Genomic DNA, 13,741 nt, shown 5'->3' on the forward strand with positions numbered 1-13,741 from the left:
AATTGGTCTCCCTGCAACAGAAAAATTTGTTTTAAAGACTGGCAGGACCCAATTTAGCAATTCCATCTGCCAGCCCCATCACTTTAAAATTGACTGTATATGGAGCCTTTAAAGGGGTGGAAAAATAACACTACTAATGCATTTCCTTTTTTTAAACATGAAAAAGCTGTTCATTAAAAAAATTAAAAACAGCCAGTTACTTGACATCTAAAATGAACCTCAAAGTAACAAATTAAGAGTGCACTATTGCATTTAGTCATGTAGTTTTGGCAGAACCTTTCTAGACATCCATTTCTTAATACCTGAAGCTTTTCTGGGGCTTGTATTATCTAGCAGAATATGTAGTGAAGCTACTTTATGGCTTCCCTCCTGCCATAATGTAAGTCTTTTTCCCCTTATTTTCTTCCACAAGTCAAAATAGAATCTGAATTCAAGTACGATGTTTATTACAAATCTCTCATGCACCATTTTTAAATCCAGGTGTTCCCAATTTGAAAGTCAGCATTTTGCAGGTAATACCAGGTTCTGACAAGCCAGGGTATTTCTTTCTTAATATGGGAACCAGTCATGCACAACCTTCCATCAGAGTGGTTTAAACTGGTATGCTTTGCAACAACACAGAGAGACTTTATTTCAAGAATGAAATCTCTCTTCCTGGCTGTCAGTGGACTATATATTGTTGAGTTCACCTTCTTCCTTATCTTTACAGTCTTGTTTTAGTTCCCTGAAGAAAAATAAAAAGCAGGAGAAAGGTAAAAACAATATTTGGCCAATGTAGTATTGTTGGTAACTTTTACCTTCTATAAATCTGGCCTAAGAGATTGTATATGGCAATGAATCAAAAACCTCCATTTAAAAACTAGAATTCTAAGGGGATAACTTATTGAGTAAGAGGTTCCTAGGTATAAAATAAAAATATTCAAAATTCATTTTTCTGACTTCTATTGCCTGCTATTCGCTAGTTAAAGACAGTGACTCCTACACAATTATATGGTCATTCAATGAAGCATTATACTCTTCTTTGTTTCAAGAAACCTTAGGCAATTCAAGGATACCAAATGTTAAGCTAGTGATTGAAATATTTTTTAATCCCTCATATCATCTGGAATTTTTTTTCTTTTATACTTCAGTACACACTTTAAGTTTTTTTTAATCTTCACAGATTTTTTTTAACTTGATCTCTCATTGAACATGAGGTTTGGTTTGGTTTTTTTGCAATTTGTTTTGCAAAGTTCTTTCATATTTTACTTGGCCTTTCTAAGCCTGAATGCTAGATCACCCCCCTGATCACTCTTTACTTATGTTCTTCTATACACTGATAGAGAAAATCACACAACCTTGTTGACTAGGTCCACTAAAATCTTGTTAGCTAATCTCAACTGGGCCTTTAGTGCGACAAAGCAATCTTTTTACTCTTTGCTGTCTGGCTTGTTTCCCATAGTGGCTCTTCTGAAACTTTTCTCAAGTCTTCCACACCACTCCTTTCTCATTCCTTTTCTGCAGAGGAACTGTATATTTTACAGAAGAAAAAAGAGAGAACATTTGTCATGAGTTAACTTATTTTTCCCACCTATTCTACCTGTACACAATCACATTTTTTTTTTCCTCTTTCACTTTAATCTCTGACTAGGATGTAGCCTTTCTTAAGAAGACCAAGATCAATTTTTACCCTAATTTTACCACCTCTCTCAAAGTATCATTCTATATTTCTCCTCAAGCACACATCTTGATAAAGTCCCCTGCACTACTGTCTCCTTTTCTGTCCTCACTCATTTTTCGACCCCTTGACATCTGGCTTCTGACTTTATAACTTAACTGGAACTGTTCTCCAAAGGTTGCCAAAAATTTCTTAAGTGGCAAATTTGACAGCATCTTTCTTGGCCTCTCTAGCACTCTGTTGACTAGCTCCACTGATTCCCTGCTGACCATATAAATATTCCTCTGTTTGCCATTTAAAGCTATTCACAATTGTGCACAAGTCCACCTTCCACTCTTATCATTCATTATCCATTATCATGCCTCATTATCCTTCTCACATGCTCCATATTTCAGCTAAATTTCCCAATATACCACTCATATAAAACACTCTATCTCCAAGCTCCATGTCTTTCACATAACCAGAGCCTGGAATATTCTCCTTCCTCTCTTTCCCCTTTTTAAGATTGTTTCCTTCAAAACTCAATTTACATGCAATCAATTCCAAGAGACTTTAATGATTCCCTTAATCATTAGTGGCCCTAGCCAAGATACCCTTTTGTCTTTTTGGTTTAATGTCTCAATTTGCATATCTGTGAAACTGTTGTATTACCCTACTAGAGTCTAAGCTCCTTGAAGCAGAGATTGTTTTGCTATTGTCTTTGTGTCCTCATTCAGAGTACCTGACATGGAGTTGTTGAATGAATGAGTCAATGAATGGCCTCCTATTTTGAAACTCCAAATAAGGCAAAAACAAAAAGAATGTGAAACCAATTCAGAAGTTGGAGAAAGAAGCATACAAACAAAGTCTCTCAAAATATACACAACTCTTCCTAAATATTAGCTATTAAAAAGATATAAAATGTCGACATAAAATCTAAAGGTCACAAAATCATATGTATCTGATTGAAAAGCATACTTACTGTCTTTAAATATGAGTCTTTTTTAGTGGCACTGATTTCAAACAATGAAAATTGGATTTTTTATTTCATATTTGAGAAACAATTAAAGTAACATTTTACCTGCGGTTTACATTATTGTGTCATTCTGACATGTAGTGCAAATTTATTGTCACTGTTATGTTTGTTGTAAAAGATATCAGTTGAATTTAATCTGGTGAATTTTATTGCTAAATTTAGAGGAGGGAAAGTTTTCTGTAAAAAAAATTATTTGTATAACTGCATATGGAAATTCTAAGGAATATCAGTAATTTCTGATTTGGGTGGACTATCTGCCTGAGTCAGTTAAAGGAGATACTGATTATAACCTAATTAGCATGCAACTATACACAGTTCCTGATGTCTTTTACACTAAATTATATTTTATAGAGGAAAGATTAAAAGAAAATAAGGCAAAAACTGAAAATGGGGAAGGAAGAAAAAAATGAAGATAGGAATAAATAAAAAGCTTATCAATATGAATCATGAGCTTTTAAGACTATCACACTGGGCATTCCAGATATGATTAGAAATATATTTCTTCAATGAAGTCCTAATCTGAATGCCTGATCATGGCATGGATGTGATTTGGGGCTTCCAAAGTCTATAGAAGCAGAATACAAGCTCCAACAGATTCTACCATGCTAGAAAGTATACAGGTTTCTTCATGGCAACAAACTGAGGCTCCTTTTCAAGAACAGTCTAGCTAAGTGTAGAGGTATTTATTGCTAGTAAACTAGTCACTAGGTAATGCATTTTTCAGTCATGGCAATGCAGTAAAAGAAGGAAAACACAAAATGACCTTTAGTACTATTTGGCAAACTTTTGCTTCTGAGTTGTTGATGGCAAAGTGGTGAAAAAGGGTGAAGAAGAAGAATTGCATAGTTTCTATACCATTAATAAATGATGTGACAGTGGATAGAGAACCAAGCTCACATCAATCTCCTTTTCTCCACTCACAAGTCTATAGTCCTAGGATATTCAGGCTCTTATCACCACTAACTGGCATTAATACAATGTCTACCAATGTGTCTTCTTGCCTAATGCCCTTTTCTCTCCTATCTGCCATTCACACAGCTGCCAAAATGATTTACCTAAAGCTTAAATGTGACCATGCCATTACCTACTCAATGAACTCCAATAGTTCCCTTTTGACCCTTGTGTCAAATATTGCTACATTTATCTTTCTTCCCATATAAAATTTCTACTTTAAGTTTTATAATACATGTGTTTTAGCATAATAGAATACATATATAATTTACAAGAATGTAAATATATACAAAATGGGAAACTATGCTCAAGAAATCTTTATTGAGATAAATGTGATAAAAAAAAAGTTTGGAGATGACTGACTGTAGTGCCAACAAGATATTCACAGTGCCTACTTTGACTATGAATGTGTTGGTGTAGTTCTGAATCACAAAATATGACAGATTCTATGTGGAAGACAGAACCAAAACATTTATTCAGTCTCCAGAAAGCTGAATCCCAACACCAGAAAGCCAAATCCATCATAGCAAAGCAAATAGCATCACAGCAAAGAAGTCTATACATGATAACAATGTAGGGAGCACTGCCATCCCCAAGCCTCCCCTACTAGGGCCTTCCCACAAATGAACACTCACAGGTAGCTGCCTGCTTCCTCTCTCTCTTTCATCTCTAACTGCTCTGACCAACTTCCTTCTTTTCAGCTCTGCTCCACCCCTTCCTGTTCCACCTGTTCAGCAAGCTCCTCCCACCACAGGCTTCATGTGACTCAAACTCATGTGACTTAGGCTTCCATGTGACTTAAGCAGATCACATGAGCCCATTAACAGATGGGAAAGATCTTCCTATTAAGCAAAAATACATTAACAGTAAATAAAAATACATTAACAATACATTGATCTAGAAGTGCTACTAAGCTTAGATTAAATATGATTCCTAGAAATAAAATAGGGAATAAACAAAAAAAAAAGTTTTAGTCTAATAGAATTAAAAGGACAGTTGGCTATATCATAGCCCACATGGATGCAGCATTTTATTTATTGCCATTTCTTCTTCTACAATGATGCAACAAACGAAAGTTAGACAAATTTGGCGCTTATTGAGAGATTCAGAAAGTCATAGTTCAAATGTATGATTTCAATATCACTGACAAAATCTAACACATTGATATGTTTTCGTGGTCAGATTTAAATGAATAGAAACTTACTAATGTATTGTTGAAAGGAAGAAAGCAAGCATCTATTTAAACAAGAAAAATAGTGCAATAAACAAAGTGTAATGAAGCAACGGATTGACATTGTTCTGGTTATTGAAACATTAGGTAATATTCAAGGATCAAAATGAAAATAGCCATCACTTTTGGGAATGTTTGTTTCTAAATCTTGTTAAGATATTCCAAAAACATAATCCTGGAACAGCAAAACATATGCTACAATATCCTTGAAATACTACTTTAGATGTGTAACAAAATCCAAAATTATGTAATTTGGCCTTGTGGAACACTGTACAACAAAAGATTTTCTCTTCATTAAATGAAAAAAATATCAACAATTTATGACAATATTAGTAACTATCAACAACATGAATTAATGTCTGTTGTTATGTTGCATTGTGACAATGAAAACCATGGTTCAGCTGAATATATTGTATCTGTTCAGAGATGATTCACAATTAAATGTCAGCCTTGGCATTCCTTAAAATGGCATAAATCAATGATAGCTGACTATTCCAATGGCATACCTACTATGATTGTGTTTGTGTTTGTGTGCAAAATTCAAATGACATGTAAACAAAGAAACAATGCAGAATCTGAGCTGTAATCCCTGCCTTTGACACATACTGGCTGTGTAGAACTAAATACACAACATAGTCAAGGCAAGTTATTTAATATCTGTCAAATTCAAGATCCTCATATACAAAATAGGTACAATAAAACTACCTCAAAGAGTTGTGAGGATCAAATGAGATAACACTTAAATCCTTTTTTCAAAACTTAAAGCATTGTTAAAAGCTAGTCACTTCAAGGAAACAAAACAAAAATATCTCTGGTTTTATTTTTAGTTATTCGGGTTCTTTTTACCTTCATGGAAGAGAATTCTGTGCAGCACATGATATGGAAAAGATTTCACAAGTTGTATCCCAGATAAATATTTTAAATTAACTACCAAAAGCAAAATACTCATTTAGAGCCAAAGCAATGGATGATGTAAAACAAAACCACTCCAGTCCTATAAGCAACAAAATGGAGGGCTATACATTTTCTCCAATTTCCGTAGCCTCTCAAATCTCTCCAAAACAGATATTATGCACCAAAGACAAAGCAACTTCAGTTATCTCCATAGTCAAAGATTCTAAGAATCAAACAATTTTCTTTAAAAAAAATGAACTGAGTTCACTCTTGAGTTCACTCAGCTCATCTCTTTGACTTTCCATGCTACCAGTGAGGCTGCACCAGCCACCCCAATGATCTGACACATGGGCTTGGAACAAAACCCAACCCCACACCTAGGTGATCCTCCTTTTCTCCAGTGCCATGGAAATCTTAGCTTCAAGCTGTAAAAGCATTTTTTCCTGCCAAGACAGACAGCCAGAGCTTGCTGGGCTACAATAGAAAGTCAGTGTTTTGGCAACCTATCAGGAAAAGAAGCTTATTGGGACCAAAATAGACAGCCAGAGTCGTGGTGGGCAATGGTCTGCACTGCAAGAGATTGCTTCAGGAGAGCAAAAGAAGAAAGGGAAAGGAGAAGGACTCTTGTCTGGGCTTGAAATAGAGCTCAACATGACATTTCACTCCCTTGTCTTCCCAGAGCCTCAGAGACTCAAACAACAAAAAAAAAATCCTGTTAGCCCCAGCAAGGTGATGCTCTGAGCTAAAGATGATAAGAAGAACCAAAAGGCCCGAAAAATGGAAGAACAGAGGGAGCCAGACAGGATGCAATAACAGGACACCAGTATAGGCCATTGTGTATGTGGAGGTGGGTAGCAAAAATCAAGTCAGCAGCCAGTTCTGTTTACCCAAAAGTTACCTGGGGCAGAGATCTATACTACTTAACTACTCCATGCTTAATTGCTCAGCAGGGGAGGAGGTTAAGACACTTTATGATCAAGCCTCCAAGAAAGCCACCATCGAAGAGGAGAGAGTCAGAAAGTGAGTGATAGAGGAAAATAATTTCCAAATATTCCAAAAAATAATTGCCAAATATGTCAGGAAGAATAAAACTCAAAGATGCTGAACATAAATAGATAAATCCAAAGAGGGGGAATAACAATAGAAAGAAATATGGCTCCCAGATCTAGCAAATGAGTTCAAGTATTTATGAATAAATATTGCAAGACAAAAGTAAATTATCCAACACTGGATGAGACAGAGGATACTATGGAATGTGAGGAGAACATGGAACCACATCATATTGTTCCTGAGTGATTCAAAAGAGAAACGAGAATCATAAGAGTAGAATTTATGTCCTGAACAGCAAAAATACTGGGCAGAATAAAAAAAAAAAAAACTAGAATCTGAGATGGTAAGTCTCACCAAAAAAAAAACCACACAAATCAAAATAAAACAAAACAACACAAAACCAGAAAACAATAGGATGGGAATTTAAATAAACAAACATGAAAGACAATCTAGAAGAGAAGCAAAAAAAGAAAACATTAAAAGGAAATATGCTTACCATCCAAGCAAAAATACAAATTTTGAAAACGAGATATGTACAAACAATCTAAAGATCATAAGTCTCTCAAAAATAACATGACAAGATGAAAAATCTGAATACCATAATCGAAGAAATAATACAAAAGAACTTCCCAGAACTTCTAAAGACAGAAAATGAAATGTCAGTTGGAAGATTTAATAGATCACCTCATAGGAAGGGCTAAATGAATAATTGTGGTACATGAATGTAATGAAATATTACTGTGTCATAAGATGATGAATCTGATGAATACGGAGAAGTATGGAAATATCTATATGCAGAATAAAGTAAACTGAGTCAAGAAAAAAACAATTGAAATGGAAAGAACAGTGACACACCAAAACAGTCAAAAGTATACATAATAAAATTATAAAATTCAAGTAGAACTCAAATGAAAAGGTATGAGAGGATATCTCTAAAGTAACCTTTAGTGGATTTGGGAGGTCCACAGATATTACACATTGCAAACGTTTTTGGTATTTTTAACTGATTGATCAACTGTGCTGATTTTTGTCCTCTCTAAAATAATACTATTTGTCATATGGGAGGGCCCTCTGAGTGAAGAAGGGGAAAGGGTACTTGAAATAACTATAATGAGTTAAGCAACATAAGATATCAACAAAAACATATTTAATTAAAAAAAACTAAACCATCACTTTTCAAATTTTAAAAGACATTACTGAAGTAACTTGCCTTATTAACTAACAAACTGTCTTGTAATATATGGCCAATGTATTCTTCTTGTTGACTGTGGTGGTAGTGGGATTAGTGGTGATGGTGGAAGTGGTGGTGGTGGTAGGTTGGTAAATTGGAGCTAAACTAAAACCCAGTCAGAGACATTTGAAAAATGTCCCGGGAGCTCTTTAAGTCTTTTGATCAAAAATAAACAAACAAAGAAGCAAGTTTTTCAAGCAATGAGTGATATGTGAGCATACTGATTTTAAGATGCCCAAGGATATCTAGTTGGAGACATACAATACAGTTAGTGATGTGGTACTGCTGTTCAATAAAGAGACATGGGTTGACTATATATTCAGTACATTCTAAGTATCACTTATTTTAATATTTTTAGATAGGAATAAGTATTGGTACTATTATTATAGTGGGGAAATGTGCATACTATATGTTATAATGATTTTTAAAGTTGTTTCTTCTTGCAGATATTGAATTGCAACATGAAAAGTTGTATTTAATAAAGCAAGAACATACAAAGAAACCAGATTATTTAGTTAAATGGGAAAGGTGAAATGAGATGCTCATGTGATTTAGTAATACCAAATAGAAATTTTGTTTTCAAAGAAGTTGTTAAAGATACTATGTATTTAAAAAGATAATTTTCAATTAACCTATAAGTCAGGTAGAATTTGAGGCCTATTCTAAATCCCTAGGCTTAATTCAGCAGAATTATTCCCCATTAATTCTAAATAAGAGAGAAAATTTTCATCTAAAAGTCATGGTACTATAATACATAATAATTTTTTTTCAGTGCTGAATCAAAGGGAACCTTTCTCCTCAAAGGAAGGGTACGTGCACAGAAATGATCTGACCAAAAATGTGGTGAAATAAATTCACTGATCTAGATTAATACAGTCTAAAAGTCACACAGATATATTACATGTGCCAATCATTCAGGAATTAATATGGAGCATTCTAACAGCAATGCTTTTATCAGCAACTTTTTTAACACAGGGAAAAAGAATATAGGAAGCATAGGGAAATGCTTCAGCACAACAGAAAGGGATTATTAATATTCTTAATGCACGCACACATGCATATTTCTGAAAATTTTCCAAAAATATAACTAAATAGCATTATCCAAAGAAAATATCAAATGTGCATCCTAATGTCTTAGAGGCCAAGGGAGAAAAGGAGAGACAGTTACATTGTAGTTTGAGCAAAATAGATAGAACAGGAGTGATCAGTCCTATACAGGGAAAGGTCTTTAGAGGGGAAAGGGAAAATCAGATGGGAATCTTTAGCTGAATAGAGATTATTGAAAAATTACACAAAGGCAAAGAAGGTCCCAGGACCTAAAAGGATTTAGTGATGAAGGGGTTATGGTAACTCTGTTCTAGTAGCTTCAGACAATAGGCCTATATAATTTGAAGGTGAGTCAGCTCTCATCTTGTCATTCCCAGAAGAACAAGGGGATGTCTTGTGAGAGAAAGACAACAAATCTTCCCTCTAGTATCATACCAGCCTAATGAGTAGATCTATCATGATGCGAGTCTTATAGCTTTCAAGATATCTTCACAATCACTCATTAATGTTTGGAAATCCTTCATCAGGGTACAGGAGTCTTTCTTTCCACAGAGATAAAAATGCCAATGATGGTAAACATAACACATTAAATTAAATTCACATATATAAATGTGTTGTAGACTAATTAAGAAGCATAAGTATAAAAAATCATCTCTTCCCACATAAAGTGAGCAGAAATGTGAATAGGAAAGTGTCTGTCTAATGTGAAAAGTTGCAACCGAAATGGACAAAAGGATTCAGAAGATTAAATACTTCTAAATGTGGCTTACACATATTTTTGTTTTTCTTCAAGTGGGTAGGAACAAAGACAACAAGAGATAAATCATGCAACCATGTTAGAGTCAGAAGGGAATTTGGGATCATTTAATCACATTCATCATTTTACAGATGAGGCCCCCCCAAAAGGAAGGTAACTTGTCCAAGGTCCCGTGGGAACTGACCATGCATATCTACAAATTTAGTGCTATTCTTCACTATTTAAGAAGATTATTTTTTGTTTATTCTTTTAGCATTTCAGTCCCAGAAGATTTATTAATTGAAGTGTAATTATACTACCCAAATACCCTTCTTTCATTTTATATTATTTAACTTTTCATATGCTTACATCTTATTTATATGTTGATGTCTTACTAAGTCTTAAGAGTGAGAATTTTGTTTTGTATACCACTCAAACATCTAGCAAGGATATTTATAACTTTTTTATGATTTTCTTACCCTTTATTCCTATAACATTTTCCAAAGGGACCATAGCTTCATAGATTTATAGACATAAAGCTTGGAGGGATCTCAGAGGTCATCTACTAAACTCTTTAATTTTATAGTTGAGTTAACTGAGGCCATGGAAGATGAATTTACTTGCCCAAGATCATAAAGCTTTTGTGAAAATTGAAATTTTAAGCTAGGGTCCTCCCATTACAGAGCTTTTCTACTGTACAAGGTTGCCTCTTCCCACTTAACTCATTCTCGTCTGCAGCAAAATGTCTTTTATACTTTGGTAACAACCCTGGCCCTATTCAGGAAAAAAAATTCACAGAAACTCAGCATTGGAAGTGACCTCTGAAGTTCTCTTGTTCAACTTATACATTAAAATTTCCCTTTATGACATACTTGACAAGTGGACAGCTAGGTCCTGGATGAATATCTCAAGTGAGGAGTAACATTTTACTTCACAATACATTCTACTTGTGGATAGAAAATCTATATATCAAGACTAGATTTGCTTCTTTGAAACTTAGTACTCAGACAAAGTCTACTAGCACAAGATGCCACAATTCTGGGTCTCTAGACTCCCCAGCTTCTTGCCCAGTCTGCTTTTGTAGCACCTTGGCAGGTCTCCAACAGATAACCGGTGGACACCAACTGCATTACTTCTGCCCTGAAGGATTTGATTGCTGTGGCAATGGCTGCTGCATGAAGACAGAACATTTCTCTGGCCACATAAGGAAATTTGGCATCAGCTTCCTGGTCATCATTCCTCTCCTCTGTATCTGTGGCTTGTCAAAGCATTTGTGCCAAGCCTGCTGGGTCTCAGAGCCAAAGCCACCAATCCAGCGGGAGGTGCCAGTGTTAGTGTTCTTCAGTAACTCTCCTGTGTCCCCTGAGATTCCAACATCTGGCCAATTTGGACTCCTACCACCCTACAATGAGGTCATCCAGAAGCCAGTCCTATGCCCACCACCTCCCAGCAAACCACCACCACCCTATACCCCCACACCTGTTGTGATGACTCAAAGCACCCAATGGGGAATCATCAACCCGGCCTTCTGAGGCATTTTGTGATGAACACCCTAGGAGCTAAACACTTCATTTATTTCTCTCCTTGCTTCTGCCTGTTAAGGGTGTCTTCACTCCTATGAGCCCTAGGGGCATTATCTGACCTGTGCACCCTTTCTTTTTCTTAGAGCTTTAAGGATAGAGGGAGAGAAAGGCACATTTCAGCCCATGTTAAGAAAGACAACTCTCTAACATTGGAAGGGGACTTCTTTGACACTCGATATGTTTAAGAAGGGGCTGGATGATTGATCACCTGTCCCAGAATTCTGGAAGAATTCCTGCAAGTAGAAAGAGACATTGGACTCAAGATAGCCTTCCCCAACTTCAAACAGAGTTGGTTGAGGTCCCGTCCAGAATCTCTTGGTTTTCGTGTGCTTGGAGGTTGGGTGGGAACTTTAAATAAGTCAAGCAGAGTCATCCTCTGGTATGAACAAGATATGCCTAGCCTGCCACCCTACAATGCCTGAAGTTCCACAATTAGAGAGTCATTCCTTTAGTTAAAGCCCTGTACCCTACCTAAGGGTTTTCCTGGTCAGAATAACTCATTAATGTAAAGTAATTTGCATTCTATAACTGAAAAAAAAACTTAGTATTGTCCTCTCAGTTAAAAAAGTAGTCTAATATTTCTTCCATGTCAGAAATTTTCAAATACATTTGTAAAGCAACTTAATATAAGCCACATATATACATGAAAGGCAGGAAAAAGGTTGGCATAAATTGGAAAAAGGACTTTATTCTTATTGTACAAGTGGCTCTAAAGTCAGTGCCCTCTAAGTTCCAGTTTGATATTGGGATGAAATTGGCATTTATAAGTCACCGATCATTTAACAAAGGGAGAGTTATACTTTGCTGTAACATAGAAAGAATATGGTACTTAGTTTCTTTGGCTATGGTTCCTCTCATCACCATCTGGAAAAGCATCTGTTCATTCTGTAAGTGCTCATGTGATCTCTGGCACCCACTATCTAAGAGTTATGGAGTCCACATGGTTCGGACTTTTTATTAGCCATTGGATAGGAAGCTACTTGAGAAGAGCCGAAACCATTCAGGTTTCATAGGGGGAGGAAACTTCACCAAAGAAACCATTAGGGAAACTGCAACTGAAGAAGGTGGCATGAAGATTGTATGTGGGATGGGATTAGTGTTAGCATAAGGGGAGAGGCACCAGCAAACTGCTGTTCTACCACATGCTGTCCCTTGGTACAAAGATCCTAATGAGTATTTCTAAGAGAGAAAGAGGATGCAAAGGAGGAAAAGTGAAAACAAATAAAACTAAAATGGGGAAGAAAAATATCCAGAAGTCCTAAGCTATTCCTTGTTCCTTCAAAAATGCTGTCTCGATAGTCCACAGGTTGACAGGACAGATTTATGGGCTAGAAGAGCACTGGGCATGTGGAACTGCACCAGACCACACCAGAGCAGGAGCAACAGCAGAACCCAGCCAGCTCACTGGGCTGGGAGAGTGCTGAGTGCTTGGAACTAAATGAGTGTGGGAGCAGGAGCAGGCCCATTCAGGGCTGAATTGCCTGCTGCAGTGGCAATCCCCAGGCCCCTCAGCCCAGGACAGGAGTCTGTCAGAGGTAGGTGAGCAGGAGCACAGTGCCTGTGGCCATGGCAGCAGCTATTTTTGAGGCTTTCAGCTCCAGTTTAAGGTTTGAAACTTGCTTTCTTGAACTTCTGGGAACCATGATGACCCAGTAAAATGTAGGGGCTCCCATCCCTCCTTCCTCACCCAGAGAATACTGTCCTAGGAGAAACCCTGGAATAGAGGAGAGAGAAGAGTGGGTTCAATAATCTTACTGCTCAGAAGGCTTGGGAGACAGGCCCATCTGGTGGTGGCACAAGGAGACAGGAGCAGGAAGGGAGGTGGCCCAGCAGGCCCTACCTCAGCAGACCAGTGGACGTTCCTGAGCCCCAAAAGCTGTGGAGTCCACAGGCACCAACACCAGGACCCCAGATGTGCCTTCGCACAGTCAGGGGAATTGTGAAACACCAGTACAGACAATGGCTGAGACCACCTGTGCTATAGTGCAGCCCTAGGGGAAGAGGAGACTTCCAGCAGTGAGAACATCCCCCCCCACACACACCTGACAGAGGGAGCATCAGAGTAACCTGGGGAAACTAAAAACGACTGTGCCTGGCCTTGACCTTGGCCCACACCAGCCACCTCTAGCTCAGTACCAGGTGAATGGCAGCAGTATATAGCCCCTAACTGACAAAACCAGAGGCCACAGAACACAAAACCAGTAACCAGGCCCCCAGTTCCCAGCACAAGAAGCTTGGGACAGAGCCCCCTGGGCCCCAGAAGCAGATATTGACTTAAAAAGCTAAGAAAGAGGCAAACACTATGAAGAAGCAAGATAGAAAAGTAAAAAAAGACCATTGAATCAT

At 37.1% G+C, this 13,741-nt stretch overlaps 1 pseudogene; it reads left to right on the forward strand.

Moving 5' to 3' along the window:
* Positions 1-10,839: 10,839 nt before the first annotated feature.
* LOC118845816 lies at positions 10,840-11,344 on the forward strand (annotated as a pseudogene).
* The last annotated feature ends 2,397 nt before the right edge of the window (positions 11,345-13,741 follow it).

This window comes from Trichosurus vulpecula, chromosome 1 (assembly GCF_011100635.1).
Source record: "Trichosurus vulpecula isolate mTriVul1 chromosome 1, mTriVul1.pri, whole genome shotgun sequence".
NCBI classification, from domain to species: Eukaryota; Metazoa; Chordata; class Mammalia; order Diprotodontia; family Phalangeridae; genus Trichosurus; species Trichosurus vulpecula.